Source organism: Tursiops truncatus, chromosome 1 (genome assembly GCF_011762595.2).
Source record: "Tursiops truncatus isolate mTurTru1 chromosome 1, mTurTru1.mat.Y, whole genome shotgun sequence".
Lineage (NCBI taxonomy): Eukaryota > Metazoa > Chordata > Mammalia > Artiodactyla > Delphinidae > Tursiops > Tursiops truncatus.
In genome coordinates this window covers 152,554,841-152,569,818 of record NC_047034.1, presented here as the reverse complement: position 1 = coordinate 152,569,818, position 14,978 = coordinate 152,554,841, and the positions used below count along the sequence as shown (strand labels likewise).

General features: G+C 47.5%; 1 protein-coding gene across 5 annotated transcripts in view; it reads right to left on the bottom strand.

Annotated features, from left to right (window-relative positions):
* RHBDL2 (rhomboid like 2) overlaps positions 1–12,665 on the bottom strand; it is a 55,767-nt gene extending 43,102 nt beyond the window's left edge. For 4 of the 5 annotated variants that reach the window (XM_033837653.2, XM_033837667.2, XM_033837666.2 and 1 more), the window contains exon 1: positions 12,517–12,665. The gene's annotated coding sequence lies outside the window, so the exon portion shown is untranslated. The remainder of the gene's footprint in view (positions 1–12,516) is intronic. The other variant, XM_033837659.2, reaches the window with a different exon arrangement.
* Positions 12,666–14,978: the final 2,313 nt, after the last annotated feature.

The following is a 14,978-nucleotide window of genomic DNA, read 5'->3' as shown; positions in this document are numbered from 1 at the left end:
GTCATAGTTGGGATAGAATATCTGAATTTTCTAGATTACCAGAATTTTCAGAGGCTCAGTCTGACAGCACAAGAGCCTCAAAAACAAGCCAGCAATGATTACAACACATTACAGTCTCACAGAGATATAAAAACCTCCACAGCTATCAAATTATTTACTTGGTCACTCTCATCACAGTGTTACTCATTGAGTGAAATTGTTTCCTACACTGACTGTGCTTTCCTACTCATTAAGCAAAGATCATGCAGGTTTCTTGAGCTTTCTTTAATGTTGACTTGATATTATGCCTCACCTCCTACCTCTTATCTGCAGCAAGTGCCTGCCAACTCTTTGTTGAAATACACACGTACACACACACACACACACACACACACACACACACACACACACACATTCAGATCAAAAGTGGGTGGCCCTGCTGTGAAATGTTCTCATCTTACCCTTAGGGAACAACTGGGGGTGGATTGTTAAAAAGAATGTTGGAAGAGTAGAAAAGACTCATAGCCTTCTGGTTAAAAATGGAGATGTTCAGGAACCAAAGACCTTCCCTTCAAGTTACCAATTATTCTTAAGAAGAGGAAAAGTGGAAAGAACTTTCCTACTTCCTGACCCTACCTGGTATAAGCATTGCTCGTGTTACGAGTCATGTAGCCAGTGTGTTGGCCAAGGATTGGAAAGAGCAGGCTGTGCTCATTTATCCAGAACAATCATCTGCCTTTAAAAAAGAAAAATCTGAAAAAAAAAAAAAAGAAAAATCTGTAGAAGAAGAGATTTCCATAAGAAGATTTAGGACTCCCCTGGCAGTCCAATGGTTAAGACTCTGCTCTTCCACCGCAGGGGGTGTGGGTTCGGTCCCTCGTGGGGGAACTAAGATCCTGCATGCCACGTGGTGTGGCCAAAAAAAAGATTTACCCAGGAGACTCGACATTGCCAAGGGATTTTTCCAAAGACCTTTTAGGTGCCCTCATTCACTATATACTGATATGGACAGAGAAAAGGGACAAAGTAGATAAATAGTTATTTCCACCAGAGGATTGTAAGTAAAGAAAAAATTATGGGAGACCCCTGTAAGTTAATGATCACTCAAGAAAGCAGGTTTGCTTAACCATAAAACCAAGCAGGCTTGCTTAGCAGCGAAACCATGCTACAGAAGCATGAGACATGCCCCAAAACAATAACACAATGGTGGCATGAGACCCACATCCTGTCCAGTGAGCTCAGTAAGTTAACGACCCTTAGGACATGCTCTCTGCACACATAAAAAAAGCAATAATTTATGGAAGGGTGACATTTCAAAGTGAAAGACCCTCATTGTACTGAGACCTGAAATAATTTTTCCATAGTGCCATGACAGTCCTGGCTTGACCACGTAGGGACAAGAAAACTCCCCGCCCCAACATAGAGGAGGAGCTGATGATGGAAGTGTGACGTCTACTCAAAAATGAGGAAGGTGGGCTTCCCTGGTGGCGCAGGGGTTGAGAGCCCGCCTGCCGATGCGGGGGACGCGGGTTCGTGCCCCGGTCCGGGAAGATCCCACATGCCGCGGAGCAGCTGGGCCCCTGAGCCATGGCCGCTGAGCCTGCGCTCTACAACGGGAGAGGCCACGGTGGTGAGAGGCCCGCGTACCGCAAAAAAAAAAAAAAAAAAAAAAATGAGGAAGGTGGTCTTTTCCCCCTCCCCACTTTTCCTTTGATTATAAAACTGTAGCTCACTAAGTTCTTCCGGCACCTTCTCACCCGCCCGATGGTAAGCATCACAAGCGTCCTATTCTAATAAATCACTTCTTATCTATCACTTTGCCTCTCGCTGAATTCTTAATGCGCTGAGACATAAAGGATTGGAGGTCCTCAGAGCCCCCTGAAATGCCACCTAGCAGTTTCAATACCACATAGTGTCTCCCAAAATTGTTATAAATTATAGCCAGAAAATTTTAAGTCAATGACTTCCATAACCAAGCAGGACCCTATGGGGCCTTCCCGGGACAGACCTCTCCCTCATATCCTCTGCTTTAGCTCCTCTCTGAAGTACCTAGATAATAGTATCTGATGCACATTTCCTGAGTTGTTTTGCAGATGCTAAACCATCCACCAAATGGAAGACGTTAACTACCTGACGATCGTGACCGCATAGTCCCCAGGCCTACTGGAGCCTAAGGATTGATAATGTTAACTCCTGTGATACCACCCTGTTACCTCACCATCAGAGAATTGTAGACCAGCTTATCACATACCTTGGGTCACGCCTCCTTCACCTTGCCTTTAAAAAATGCTTTGCTGGGCTTCCCTGGTGGCGCAGTGGTTGGGAGACCGCCTGCCGATGCACGAGTTCGTGCCCCGGTCCGGGAAGATCCCACATGCCACGGAGCGGCTGGGCCCGTGAGCCATGGCCGCTGAGCCTGTGCGTCCGGAGCCTGTGCTCCGCAACGGGAGAGGCCACAACAGTGAGAGGCCCGCGTACCGCAAAAAAAAAAAAAAAAAAAAAAAAAATGCTTTGCTGAAACTCATCGGGGAATTCAGGTGTTTTGAGCACTTGCTGCCCTGGACTCCTTGCTTGGTGCCCTGCAGTAAACACTGCACTTTCCTTCACCAAAACCTGGTGTCAGTAGATTGACTTTAGCGTATAGGCGAGTCAACCCAGGTTTGGTTCTATAACGCTTCCACTGTATTCTTTTGATAACACATGTAATGGTCATTTGTCGGTTTTTCTCGGCGAATTCCTCATCTCATGAATCTGGGTGGGCAGCAGGGACCACTTCCCAGTACAAAAGCTAAAAATGCTCAGTACTCACTTTTCCAGGTCCTTAGGTGGCTAGAGCTCAGGTATGTGACCTAGGCTTGAACAATCAGCTGCATTTGCTTAGAATTTGGGGGACTGGAGCTGGGGATGGGGAAGATTCTTACAGCAGTGTACGTTAAAGCGGTGGCAGCGGTATCTGGTGTCCATCCAGCCTTGCCATTGGAGTCAGTGTGGCACCCAGAATCCAATGCCATCTGTGTCTTTGATGTAGGCTGAAGTGAAGAGCATGCAGCAGCGACAAGGGGGCTGTCTTTGCCTACCTGGCTCTGTGATTTTGGTGTACTTGTAGGTGCCTGGTCTCCGTGTGTTTCTGCTTATTTCCCAAACTTTGCTTCCTTCCAGTGATTTTGTAATCTACCATGATATTATGATATACTAAGAAATACATATTCGGTCTTCATCCCCGGTTCCAGGCACCGATCTAAAACCCTTGGAATTTCCTGAGTGATAGAGGTGAGAGGAGTATCTTTTGTTATTCATAGTAAGTTTTTTTCAACTGTACCTGAGTTTATGCTAATGAAGTGATTCTTAGAGGGTGGGACCTGGTTACCAGAGGAAACAACCATGTGATTAGAGGGTTGGAACTTTCAGTCCCCACTTGTGGGATAGGGAAAAGGGCTCGAGATTGAGTTTAATGACCAGTGGTCAATAATTTAATCAATCATCCCTATGTGATGGAACCTCCATAAAAATCCTAAACAAATGGGTTTGGAGAGCTTCCAGGTTGGAGGACAGATCAAGGTGCTGCACCCAGAGAGGGTGCGGAAGCTTTGCATCCCTTCCCCTTGCCCTACGCCCCTCTTCCATTTGGCTGCTCCTGCGTTGTAATCTTTCTACTAAACTGATAATAGTAGGTAATGCCCTCTCCTGAGTTCTGTGAGCTATTCTGGCAAATTATAGAACACAAGCGGGGGGAGGTCACAGAAACCCCCAATTTATAGCCATTTGGTCGGAAGCATTGGAAGCCCAGGCTTGCAGTTGGCATCTGAAGTAGGGAGCAGTCTTATGGGACTGAGCCCTTAATCTGTGGGGTAGCCAGTGTCAGAATTGCACGGTGTGGAAAACCCACACATTTGGTGCCAGAAGTGTGAGTACGATGAGCGAAATAGATTTTTTAAATTTTACTACCCAATGGGCATTCAATAAAATTCATTTACTGGTCAGAATCAGAATCAGAATCCCTTGCAACCAAGACCCTAACTACTACACCTGAAGAGCCAAGGAACTCTTCTAAACTCTATCTGGGGTCTTCCTGTTGCAAGCTAAACTCATTTCTTGTTCTGTGTCTGGGAGACACAGAACTAGGGGATCTGTTTTTCAGTCTCACTCTGCCACTTCCTGGCTGTGTGACCTGGAGCAAGTCCCTTCCCAACTCTGAGCCACAGTCCTCTCACCTGCACAGGGAACACTCTGGACTAGACCACCGGTTCCCCACACTGGCTATGCCTTGGAATCCCCTCAGGCATTTGTTTTTCAATATTTGCTTTTATACAGATTCCTGGGCCCCAGTCCTGAAGAAACTAATTTAATAGATTTAGTAAATTTCTGACACTTATACCAGTGAAGGGGAGGCCTCAGCACCTTTGAGAACCACAGACAAGGCTCTCCAAGGTCCACTCCATCTCACAATCTCTGTGATCTTTGGAAGGTAGACACAGTTTTATTGCTGTATTCCTCATGCCCAGAAAGTTCCTGGTGCACAGGTGTTCAGAAAAGTATCTGAGTAAAAGGGAAACAAACTCTCTGCAACTTTTATGTAAATCTAAAATTGTTACAAAATATGAAGTTTATTTAAAAGAATACTGGAAGGAAGAAGGGAAAGAGAGAGGAATTCCACGTACACCACGTTAACTAAGAGTTTTGTGTTACTTTAAACTGAAAAGTACTTTCCCTCACACTTTTCCTCTGCACATGCCCCCTCCCCCCCCATCATCATTCTGCCATCACTGAGTTGTCAGAGGAGACCTGCAGAGCCACCATGCCGTAGGGGTTACAAAAGGGACTGTCACCTGTCTTTGAGGAGCACCAGTCCTTGTGCTTGGCACTGTGAAGACCCGAGTTCTACTTCGCTCAATATCTTACAGAATTATTGTAAGAATCAAATGAAAGAGTTGCCATAATAGTGAGCACCTACTGTGTGCCAGGTTCTATGCTAAACACTTTGCGAGCACTCTCTTCATTGCTGCTTACAACAACCTTGTAAGGTGGGATAATAACATCCCCATTTTATGGATAAGGAAACTCAGGCTTCCAGAGTAACTTGCTCAAGGTCATACAGCTAGTGAGGAGGAGGCTAGGACAGGAGCCTTTGAAGGTGTCTGACTCCAAAGACCCCGTGTGTTGCTCTGCCCTGTGATCTCTAGGTAACAAGTGTTCAAGAAGTGTGCATATTTATTTTGATTATTTTCATCCCATCCTTCCCTCTTCCCTAACCTCCCTCTTCTTCTTCCATCTCCCCAAACAGGCCCAGACTAGACCCTGAAAGTCCCCAGATGGGAGCTACAGAAGAACTGGCAGGCAGGGCTGGGAATCCCCACCACTCCCATTCCTGCCACAGGGAATCAAGATGGAGACAGGCGTCCAGGAAAGGAAAAGGATTTGATTCTCTGAGAACCCGAGGACTAAGTTAGGCTCAACTTCCCTTCTTCACCTCACCCAGGAGAGCGCTGCCAAGGGCACCAATCTTAGGACAACTCCTCTTTGGCAGAAGACGCTTTTGATCATTCACTTGTGCTGTTTCCCAGCTGCATTCAAACAAGTAGGGTTCAAACATCTGAAGTGTGTTTTTTTTAAACAGCTGGCCACCCACTCATCGGTACCAGGAAGGCCCTTGCAGAGGACAAGTCCAGCCTTGATGTGGCCAGGGTGCCCAGGAGGCTGGGCGACAGACTAGGCTGGGTGTACCCAATTGCTGCCCAGCTGGGCCTAATGGGGAGACTTTTGGTGGTGTTGCTAGGCAACCTGGAAATTGGAGAGGCCACTTTGGCCTAGGGACCACAGAAACTAACAGCCTCCTTCATCACACTGCAAACCATTATTATGCCCCATCCCAGAGGCCTGCAGCAATCGCTCTGTGGTTATAGCCTGAAAAAGTGCTTTTTTAGCTCCAGAAATTAAGAACCAGCTTTTCAAACTTATAGGTTTGTGGTTGTGGTTGTTTTCTTTTTGCTACATCTCTGAGGATACACTTGAAACAAATAGGCAAAGGATTTTAAAACAAAAAAAGAAAAAAAATGCCTTCACAAACCACCTTTTCCAGAAGTTTTCCTTCTTCCTGAAGCAAAGCACACTTGCCCTCAATTGTGAGGGCAGCTGAGGTAGACAGTCCAACAGCTGTGGCTGCGGCTGCGCGCAGCAGGGCACCAGGACCTTGGTCACGTACAAGGCCTCTCAGTGGAATAACTTCTTTGTGCCTCTCCCATTCAAAGACAATCACGATACCTCCCCTTCCCAACCCACAGAACCACTTTCACTTGTGGGGATTTGTTTGTTGGTTGGTTTGTTTTTTGTTTGTTTTTTTAATTTTCGGCCATACCATGCAGCTTGCGGGATCTTAGTTCCCCGACCAGGGATGGAACTTGGGCCTACGGCAGTGAAAGTGCTGAGTCCTAACCACTGGACTGCCAGGGAATTCCCATCACTTGTTTGTTTGTTTGTTTTTTAAGATTTTTCTTTTTGATATGGACCATTTTTAAAGTCTTTATCGAATTTGTTACAATATTGCTTCTGTTTTATGTTTTGGTTTTTTTGGCCACGAGGCATGTGGGATCCTAGCTCTCTGACCAGGGGTCGAACCCGTACCTCCTGCGTTGGAAAGTGAAGTCTTAACCACTGGACCGCCAGGGAAGTCCCACTCATGTTTTTTTGTCTGTTTGTTTTTGGTTTTTTTCTGTACGCGGGCCTCTCACTGTTGTGGCCTCTCTCGTTGCGGAGCACAGGCTCCGGACGCACAGGCTCAGCGGCCATGGCTCACGGGCCTAGCCACTCCGCGGCATGTGGGATCTTCCCGGACCGGGGCACGAACACGCGTCCCCTGCATCGGCAGGCGGACGCCCAACCACTGCGCCACCAGGGAAGCCCCCACTCATGTTATTTTGATGAAGCCTCCCAGCTGCCTTGTGAAGAAGACGCCATTTTATTCCCATTTTACAGATGAACGACTAAAGCAAAAAGAGGAACCCATGATTGCACACCTAGTCATAGCAAAGCCAGAGCAAAATCCCATTCTTCTGAGGCTAGATCCTGATCTGCTCTACTATACCCCACTGCCACCCCACAGAGCTATTTAAGATATTACATATATTTGTGTACTCTATTATAATATGAATAATAGTAATAATAACACGTACTGGTGTAGAGACAAAAACTTCATCTTGTATCTCATACTATCCTCAACACATCATCCTTATTGATTGTGGTCAGGCTTTCAAAGCTGCCTCATGTACACTAAGGAATAGAGTCTGGAAGAATTCCCAAAGACAGACACACTATTTAACTAGGTTAATGACCTAGCCCACCAGAGCGCAGTGCTCTGCAACAACCCTCCTTAATTCAAGGAGTTGGCTCTGTTTGATAACATTATGATACTATTTCAGTGCCTTAAGTAAGGAGGCAGAATCATTGCTTTCATTAGATATTTCCAGGTATTTTTCAAAAAGGCTTTCACTGCCTCATCTACAACGGTCCACTGATAATGACCAACTGTGCTGATCTGCACAGGACTAGGGATTTCTTGGGATATGGGACTTAGGGTGCTAACATCAGGATAGTCCTGGGCACACCAAGGACAGCTGGTCACCATCTACCTCAGAATCATCTGGAGAAGTCAGGTGAAGATGGCTGGTTCTAATCCTAGGGCAGTAGTTCTTAACCCTGGATACACATCAGAACTGTCTGAGGAGACTGTAAAACAGTGTTGATATCTGAGCTCACCCCGATTAGTGGAATTAGGGCCTCTGGAGCTAGGGCCTGGGCACTGGGAGTTTTTAATGTGCAGCCAAGACTCAAACCCCCTGCCCTAGAGATTTGGATTCTGGGCTGGGGTCTTGCCCAGGAATCTGCCTGTCTCTTTAACAGCTTCCCAAGGGATGCTCATATACACTATGGTTTGATAACCAATGAATCTTATGTGATGTGTGACTTCATCGGACAACATACCCTGAATGCCTTGTATAGGTTAGGCTTTGGAAACACAAAGAAAAAAACAAAAACAAAACCACTTCCTGTTCCCCAGGCCCTCTCTATCCAGTGCAGAATAAAGACTGTAAATTGTTCCAACACAGTATACAGTAGTCCCCCCTTATCCACAGAGATACATTCCAAGACCCTCAGTGGATGCCTGAAACTGCGGATAGCACCAAATCCTAGACATACAATGTTTTTTTTCCTATAGGTACATACCTATGATAAAGTTTAATTTATAAATTAGACATTAACAATAATAACTAATAATAAAATAGAATAATTAAAACAATATACTCTAATAAAAGTTATGTGAATGCAGTCTCTCTCCAAATACCTTATTGTACAAGTTTAATGCCTTTTCCATCTTAATTAAGCCCTTTTCATGCTCTGTGGCCATAACCTTTGCGGTTTGAGGTGAGACAGCAAAACTAGCACGAAGTTCTTTTTCCTTCTTCACAATTTCACAGGCAGAAGATTCATTTTTACCATAGATCTTAGCAACCTCAGCATACGATTTTTTTTCTTTCCTTATTTACTTTTTTGGCCACTCCACGCAGCTTGTGGGACCTCAGCTCCCCTACCAGGGATCGAACTCGTGCCCCTGCAATGGAAGCACAGAGTCCTAACCACTGGACTGCCAAGGAAGTCCCCATTTTTCTTTCCTCATTAAGTCGAGAACTTTCACCTTTTCACTTAAGGGAAGCACTTTATGGCTTCTCTGTGGCATATCCAAACTGTCAGCATTACTACTCTTGTGCTTTGGGGCCATTATTAAGTAAATAAGGGTGACTTCAGCATAAGCACTGCGATACCTCAACTGATAACCGAGACTGCTACTAGGTGAACAGGCAGGAGACACTGGACAAAGAGATGATTCACGTCCTGGGCCAGATGGAGCAGGACAGCTCGAGATTTCATCAAGCTATTCAGAACAATGCACAATTTAAAACTTTTGAATTGTTCATTTCTGGAATTTTCCATTTAATATTTTCAAACCAAGGTTACCTCAGATAAGTGAAACCAGGGGAAAGCAAAACCGCAGGTAAGAGGGCGAGACTACTAAACTGTGGTTTAGACTTAAAAGTGGGTCAACATCATCAGGGTAGTTGTGGTTATTCAGTTTCCAGAAGCCCAGTGTGGCAGATTAGAGATGGAGCATATTACTTGCCATTCCTCCACTCAAAGGTGGGTTTGTTTCCCCACTTTGAATCTGGGCCAGTCCTGTGACTGGTTTTGACTGATATTGCACAGCAGAGGTAGTGCTGGGTCCCTCCCAAGGCCAGGCCTAAAGCGATCTGCAGTCCCACTTTTGTTCTTCTTAGAATACTCCCTCTTTGAAGCCTGACACCATATAAGAAGGTCAACCTACACTGAGGCCACCATGCTTGAGGAAGCCCAAGCTACTCACATGGAGAGAGAGGCCACATAGAAGAGCACCAAGGTGCCAGACCTATGAGTGAAGCCTTCTTGGACCTTCCAGCCCAGCTCAGCCGCCAAGGGAATGACCCCAGCTGACACCACATGCAGCAGAACTGCTCAGCTGAACTCAAATTCCAGACCCACAGAATCATGACAAAATCAAATGGTTGTTGTTGGAAGCTGCTACGTTTCATGGTGATTTGTTATACAGCAATAGCTACCAGCACTCCTCAGGAGAACTAGAAGACGACATGACATCCCAGACCATTCTGCCTTCCCGTTAACACTGTTCATCTTCATACCCCTCAGCAGAGTAGACTGCAGGTGTCTCACCTGCAAGAGCCTCCCAGTTAGTCTCCATCTCTGCTCCTGCCCCCCTTCCAAAACAAAACCAAACCATAAATCAGAGTACATCAACTCTCTGCTTAAAAATCCTTCCGTGGGGGCTTCCCTGGTGGCGCAGTGGTTGAGAGTCCGCCTGCCGATGCAGGGGACGCGGGTTCGTGCCCCAGTCCAGGAAGATCCTACATGCCACGGAGCGGCTGGGCCCGTGAGCCATGGCCGCTGAGCCTGCGCGTCCGGAGCCTGTGCTCCGCAACGGGAGAGGCCGCAACAGTGAGAGGCCCGCGTACCGAGAAAAAAAAAAAAAAAAATCCTTCAGCGGTTTCCCATTGTCTTCAAGATAAATACAGGATCCTTACTATGGCTGATAAATGCTGCGTGACCTAGCTCCTGTCTTCTTTGTAGCCTTCTACCACTCCCCCAACATCTCTGTGCTGCAGCCATGGGGCGTCTTCCTGTCTCAGGCACACACCAAGCTCTCTCCTGCCTCAAGACTAGCTCCTTTTCGGGCCTCTCTGAAGTGGCAGGCCAACCTCCGCCCACCCCACATTCGCTATCATATCCCGCTGCTAACTCACTTCTAGTGCTTACCACTATCTAAAAATATCTGGTTTGTTTATTTGTTGTCTGTAAGCTCCAGGAAGGTAGGAGATGTTTCTTTTTTTTACTCCATCTAAAGGTGCTTACTAAGTGTTTGCTGAATAAACCATCAAGTAAGTGGAAGAAGGAAGGAAGGAGGAAGTTTGGGGTCATAGAAAGAGCACTACAATTACCGCACTCAGAAAACCCTGGTTCTTGCTCCGCTTCTGCCCCCCACCCCCCCCCACCCCCGCTTACCTCCAGGCAAGCCACTCACCTCACCTCATCAGGATCCCCACCATGATGTGCCTGGCCCGGTGATGTTATTTATGCCATACACGTGTAGTCCTCATGTTTTTTGCTCATGAATCCCCATAAGAATTTTGGACAAGCTATGTTACTCTCATACATTTTTAAGTCAACAACTAAAATTACTTCTCACAAATTAAAATTGGTTCCAAGACAGAATTTTCTGGCATAGTCTTTATTAGAGACACGCTTTAGATATACCTTCATCCAAGCCTTGGAGCTACAGAATTAGCCTGTTCAGTTTATGGAAAATGTCTACCATACAATCCAATTGTCAAAACCAGTCCTCACTGTCAAGCCAGTGAGTCAAACCAGAATAATTTTCTGTCTATGAGAGAATCCACCTTCATTTTTTTTCTTGTTGCCTTTAATTAATTAATTTTTTATTGAGGTATAGCTGACTTACAATATTATGTTAGTTTCAGGTGTACAACATAGTGATTCAAAATTTTTATAGATTATATCCATTTAAAGTTATTATAAAATATTGGCTATATTCCCTGTGCTATACAATATATCCTTGCAGCTTATTTTTCAGAGTAGCCTGAACCTCTTCCTTTCCTTCCAACTAGAGGTTCCAGCCCTGGTCGGTGTTCTTACCTCAAACCCCGCAGGAGGTGCTTTCCCTATTCAGCCCCTCCCTTCACCACCTCCTTCACTCCCAGCTCAGTGTTTCCAGGTCTGCCCAAGTGCCTTCAAGGCCATGGGTGTCGACACATCTTTACAAGATAGAGAAGGTGGCAGTTAGGGAGGGGCATGGCAGGCAGGGGGCCAAAGAAGGAGGAAAGAGTAGAGCTGTTTCTTGAGGCCCCACTGTGTGCCTGGCACTCGGCTTGGTGCTTGACATGTATGTCTCATGTCATCTTCATAACAATACTATTTAGAGATACGGAAACTGAGGCTCAGGAAGAGGTGGGATATAAATCCAAGTGTGTCTGTGACTCCAAAATGAGTTTCCACTCTGCCACGCTGGCCACCAGATTATAAATGATCACTACACATTTGTGAAATAAATTTCAGTTTTCTTATTCCCAGGAACAGCGGAAATTGTGTGTCCCACCCCAAACTAACCCCACCCCTACCCAACCCCAGCCCTACCCACCAGAGAGAATCCAGCCACTTGCTCAAAGAACGATGAATAAACAAATGAATAGTAACAGATGAAGGAGTGAACAGAATCGCTCAGACACCTGTACCAGAAAGGAGGAAACAAATAACCTTGGAGACTTGCTGTGCAGGAAGAAGCCAGAGATGTCTCCCCTGGCTGTGGTCTCTGGGGCAGAGGTCGGGCAGCACAGGACTAGGATCTGGCTCAGCTGGAGGGAGGAAAAAACTGGGAGGCAAGTCACTGAGGAGAATGGGATGAAGGAAGAGAAAGAAGGCCAGTGATTGACCAGAGCTGGGAGGGGCAATGGCATTACCTGGCCCTCCGGCCATGGGGGAGGGGGATGAGTCAGAGCCAGCCCCCTGACTGCTGGCCCAACCTGCTGCCAACTTTTTTTTTTTTTTTTTTTTTTTTTTGCGGTACGCGGGCCTCTCACGCTGTGGCCTCTCCCGTTGCAGAGCACAGGCTCCGGAAGCGCAGGCTCAGCGGCCATGGCTCACGGGCCCAGCCGCTCCGCGGCATGTGGGATCCTCCCGGACCGGGGCACGAACCCGTGTCCGCTGCATCGGCAGGCGGACTCTCAACCACTCCGCCACCAGGGAAGCCCCGTGCTGCCAACTTTTAAAATGAAAGTAGCAGCATCCCAAGCGGCCACTCATGAAGGCTACTGCGGAAGGAGGCTGCCAAGGGAGCACCCCACGTTTGGCTCTGGGCCTCGGGCTCTCCCCCCACCCGCCAGACAGAGGGACCCGGTCCACCAGCTACCAGCTCTCGCAGCTTACCTCGGGGAGGCCAAGGGCCGTTCCAGGCAGGACAGACTGCTCCCCCCGTGTTCCAGGACAAGGGACTGCCTCAGCTGCCCTGAAGTTCCCGCCCTGCCAGGCACTCCTAGGTCCCTCCCCAAATTAAAATCCTCCGCACAGGTTCCCTCCGGCCCAGCCCCCGGGGGAGGGAGCCCGAGGAAATCCCCTCCCAGCCCTGAGACGGCCTGGGCCGGTCCAGCCAGCTCGGCAGTCTCAGCCCTGGGCTGGCCCTGGATGAATGAGTCCTCTCGCTCCGCCTGCCTGGGTCTGAGCCAGAGAGCCTGTGACCGCCCCTTAGCTCTTTCTTGTTGGCCGAGGCCCTGAACTCCAATCCTCTTCCAAGTCCTACCCTCCTGGGTCTCCTGCCCGGCGTTCTTAGCTCTCTGGGGAAAGAGCTCAGCAGGAGGGCTTCTTTCTTTTCCCCGCATTCCTATTTCCTAATTCTTCCCACTGGCTCAACTCGACAAGAAGCCGGAGGGCAAGAGAGCTTATTGATGCCATCCACAGGGGTCAGCGTCCCAAGACACAGAGCAAGGCAGAGCCGGGTAGAGAGAATGGTTGGTGGAAGGGCAACTAAGGAGAAAAAAAAGTCTTCCCTCCTGCGTTTCTCCGTTACTCACATACGACTACCACACAACACTTCTGACACCAGATGTGTGGGTTTTCCCCACACCAAACAATTCTGCGACAGCAGCTGGGTGTCCTACAATTTATCTCAGTTCTGACATGACCTACCTGAAGAGAGTGTCAGATCCCACAGATGAAGGGCTCAGACTGCCCTCCACTTCAGAAGCCAATTGCAAGAAGTAGGTCCCCAGCTCACCCACAACTTCTGTCCAATTTAGCTACAAATCAGAGGTTCTCGTGTTCCCTTCCTGAGATATATAGGACGAGGTCTGGGAGGGTCCCAAGCACAGGAGTTTCTGTCCCCGTGGAGTTGGGATGTACCACCCTGCCGCTAGGTGGATGTGTTTACCAACCTGGAAGATCCCCGGACCCCCTGATATTGGGATTTTATGGAGGCTTCCTCAGGTAGGCATGATCGATTATTAACTCCATTTCCAGCCCCTCTATCCTCTCTAAAGGAGTGGAGGGAGCCGGGTTGAAAATTCCAATGCTCTAATACTGGCTTGGTTTTCCTGGTGACCAGCCCCATGCAGGAGCCCACACAGAGTGGCCTTGTTACAACAAAAGATGCTCCTTGTGCTCTTATCTGGACTTAGGAGTTTACAAGCGATTTAAGAGCCCTGTGTCAGGGACAGAGTCAAAGACCAAATATTACAACAAAAAGATGCTTGCAGCGCTCTTATCACTTAGGAAATTACAAGAGTTTTAGGAGTTCTGTGCCAGGAACCGGGGACAGAGACCAATATATGTATTTTCTAGTATCTCACAGAGGGGAAGCAAACACCTGGAAAAAAGATATTTAGGAGTTGCACAGAAATAGCAACTGCAGCCCTGGGATTGGGTGAGATCACTCAGGGAGAGAAACCAGAGAAAGGAGAAAAGGAAATCTAGGACAGAACTCTGGGAAACACCAAGGGACATGCAGAGCATGGAGCAGGGGAAAGAAAGAGGAAAGGCCAGTAGTGAGAACCAAGGGTTTGAGTCAGTTCGAGCTGCTATAACAAAATACTATAGACTGGGTGGCTTAAACAACAAACATTCATTTTTCACAGTTCTGGATGCTGGGAAGACCAAGACCAAGGTGCTGGCAGATCAGTGTCTGGTGAGAGCCCTCTTCCTGGTTTGCAGATGGCCACCTTCTCGCCATATCCTCACATGGTGGAAAGCAGAGAGAGGAAGCAAGCTCTCTGTTGTCTCTTCCTAGAAGGGCTCTAATCCCATCATGAGGGCTCCACTCTCATAACCTAATTACCCCCCAGAGGCTCCATGTCAAACACCATCACACGGGGGGCTTAGGGCTTCAACACATGAAGTGGAGGGAGAGGGAACACAATTCAGTCTATAGCACCAGGCATCCTGTCCACTATAGGGATTGAGCAGGAAGGCCATAAAAGCAGATGAGAACTGGAAGGAACAGAGCAAGTAGGCTGAAAGGGGGAGGGGTGGCACCTGGAGATGCCTCAAAGCACTAGAGCCTTTTGTCAGGAGCTTAAGGGAGTTGCACCCCATCCCTATTTTCTAACTAAAGTAGGTGGCAAGGTCACCCGTTCGGAGTTACAGGGAAAGAAGTTCAATCAAAGATTGAAGGAAATTGTCAAATGTTTGAAAAAACGGTTAGGACGAGGGAAACATGACCAAAGTAATGTAGAGGCTCACAGAGGGGGTGGTGAGAACCCAATCAGAATGACACAGATTAACAAAGAGGCAAGAGTGAGGGGCCCTCAGGGAGTGAGAAACCAGGGAAAGCAGATACTGCCCTGAGTGATAGGACATTAAGATCATTGCGAAATGGACAAGACTCATGGGGAATGCCA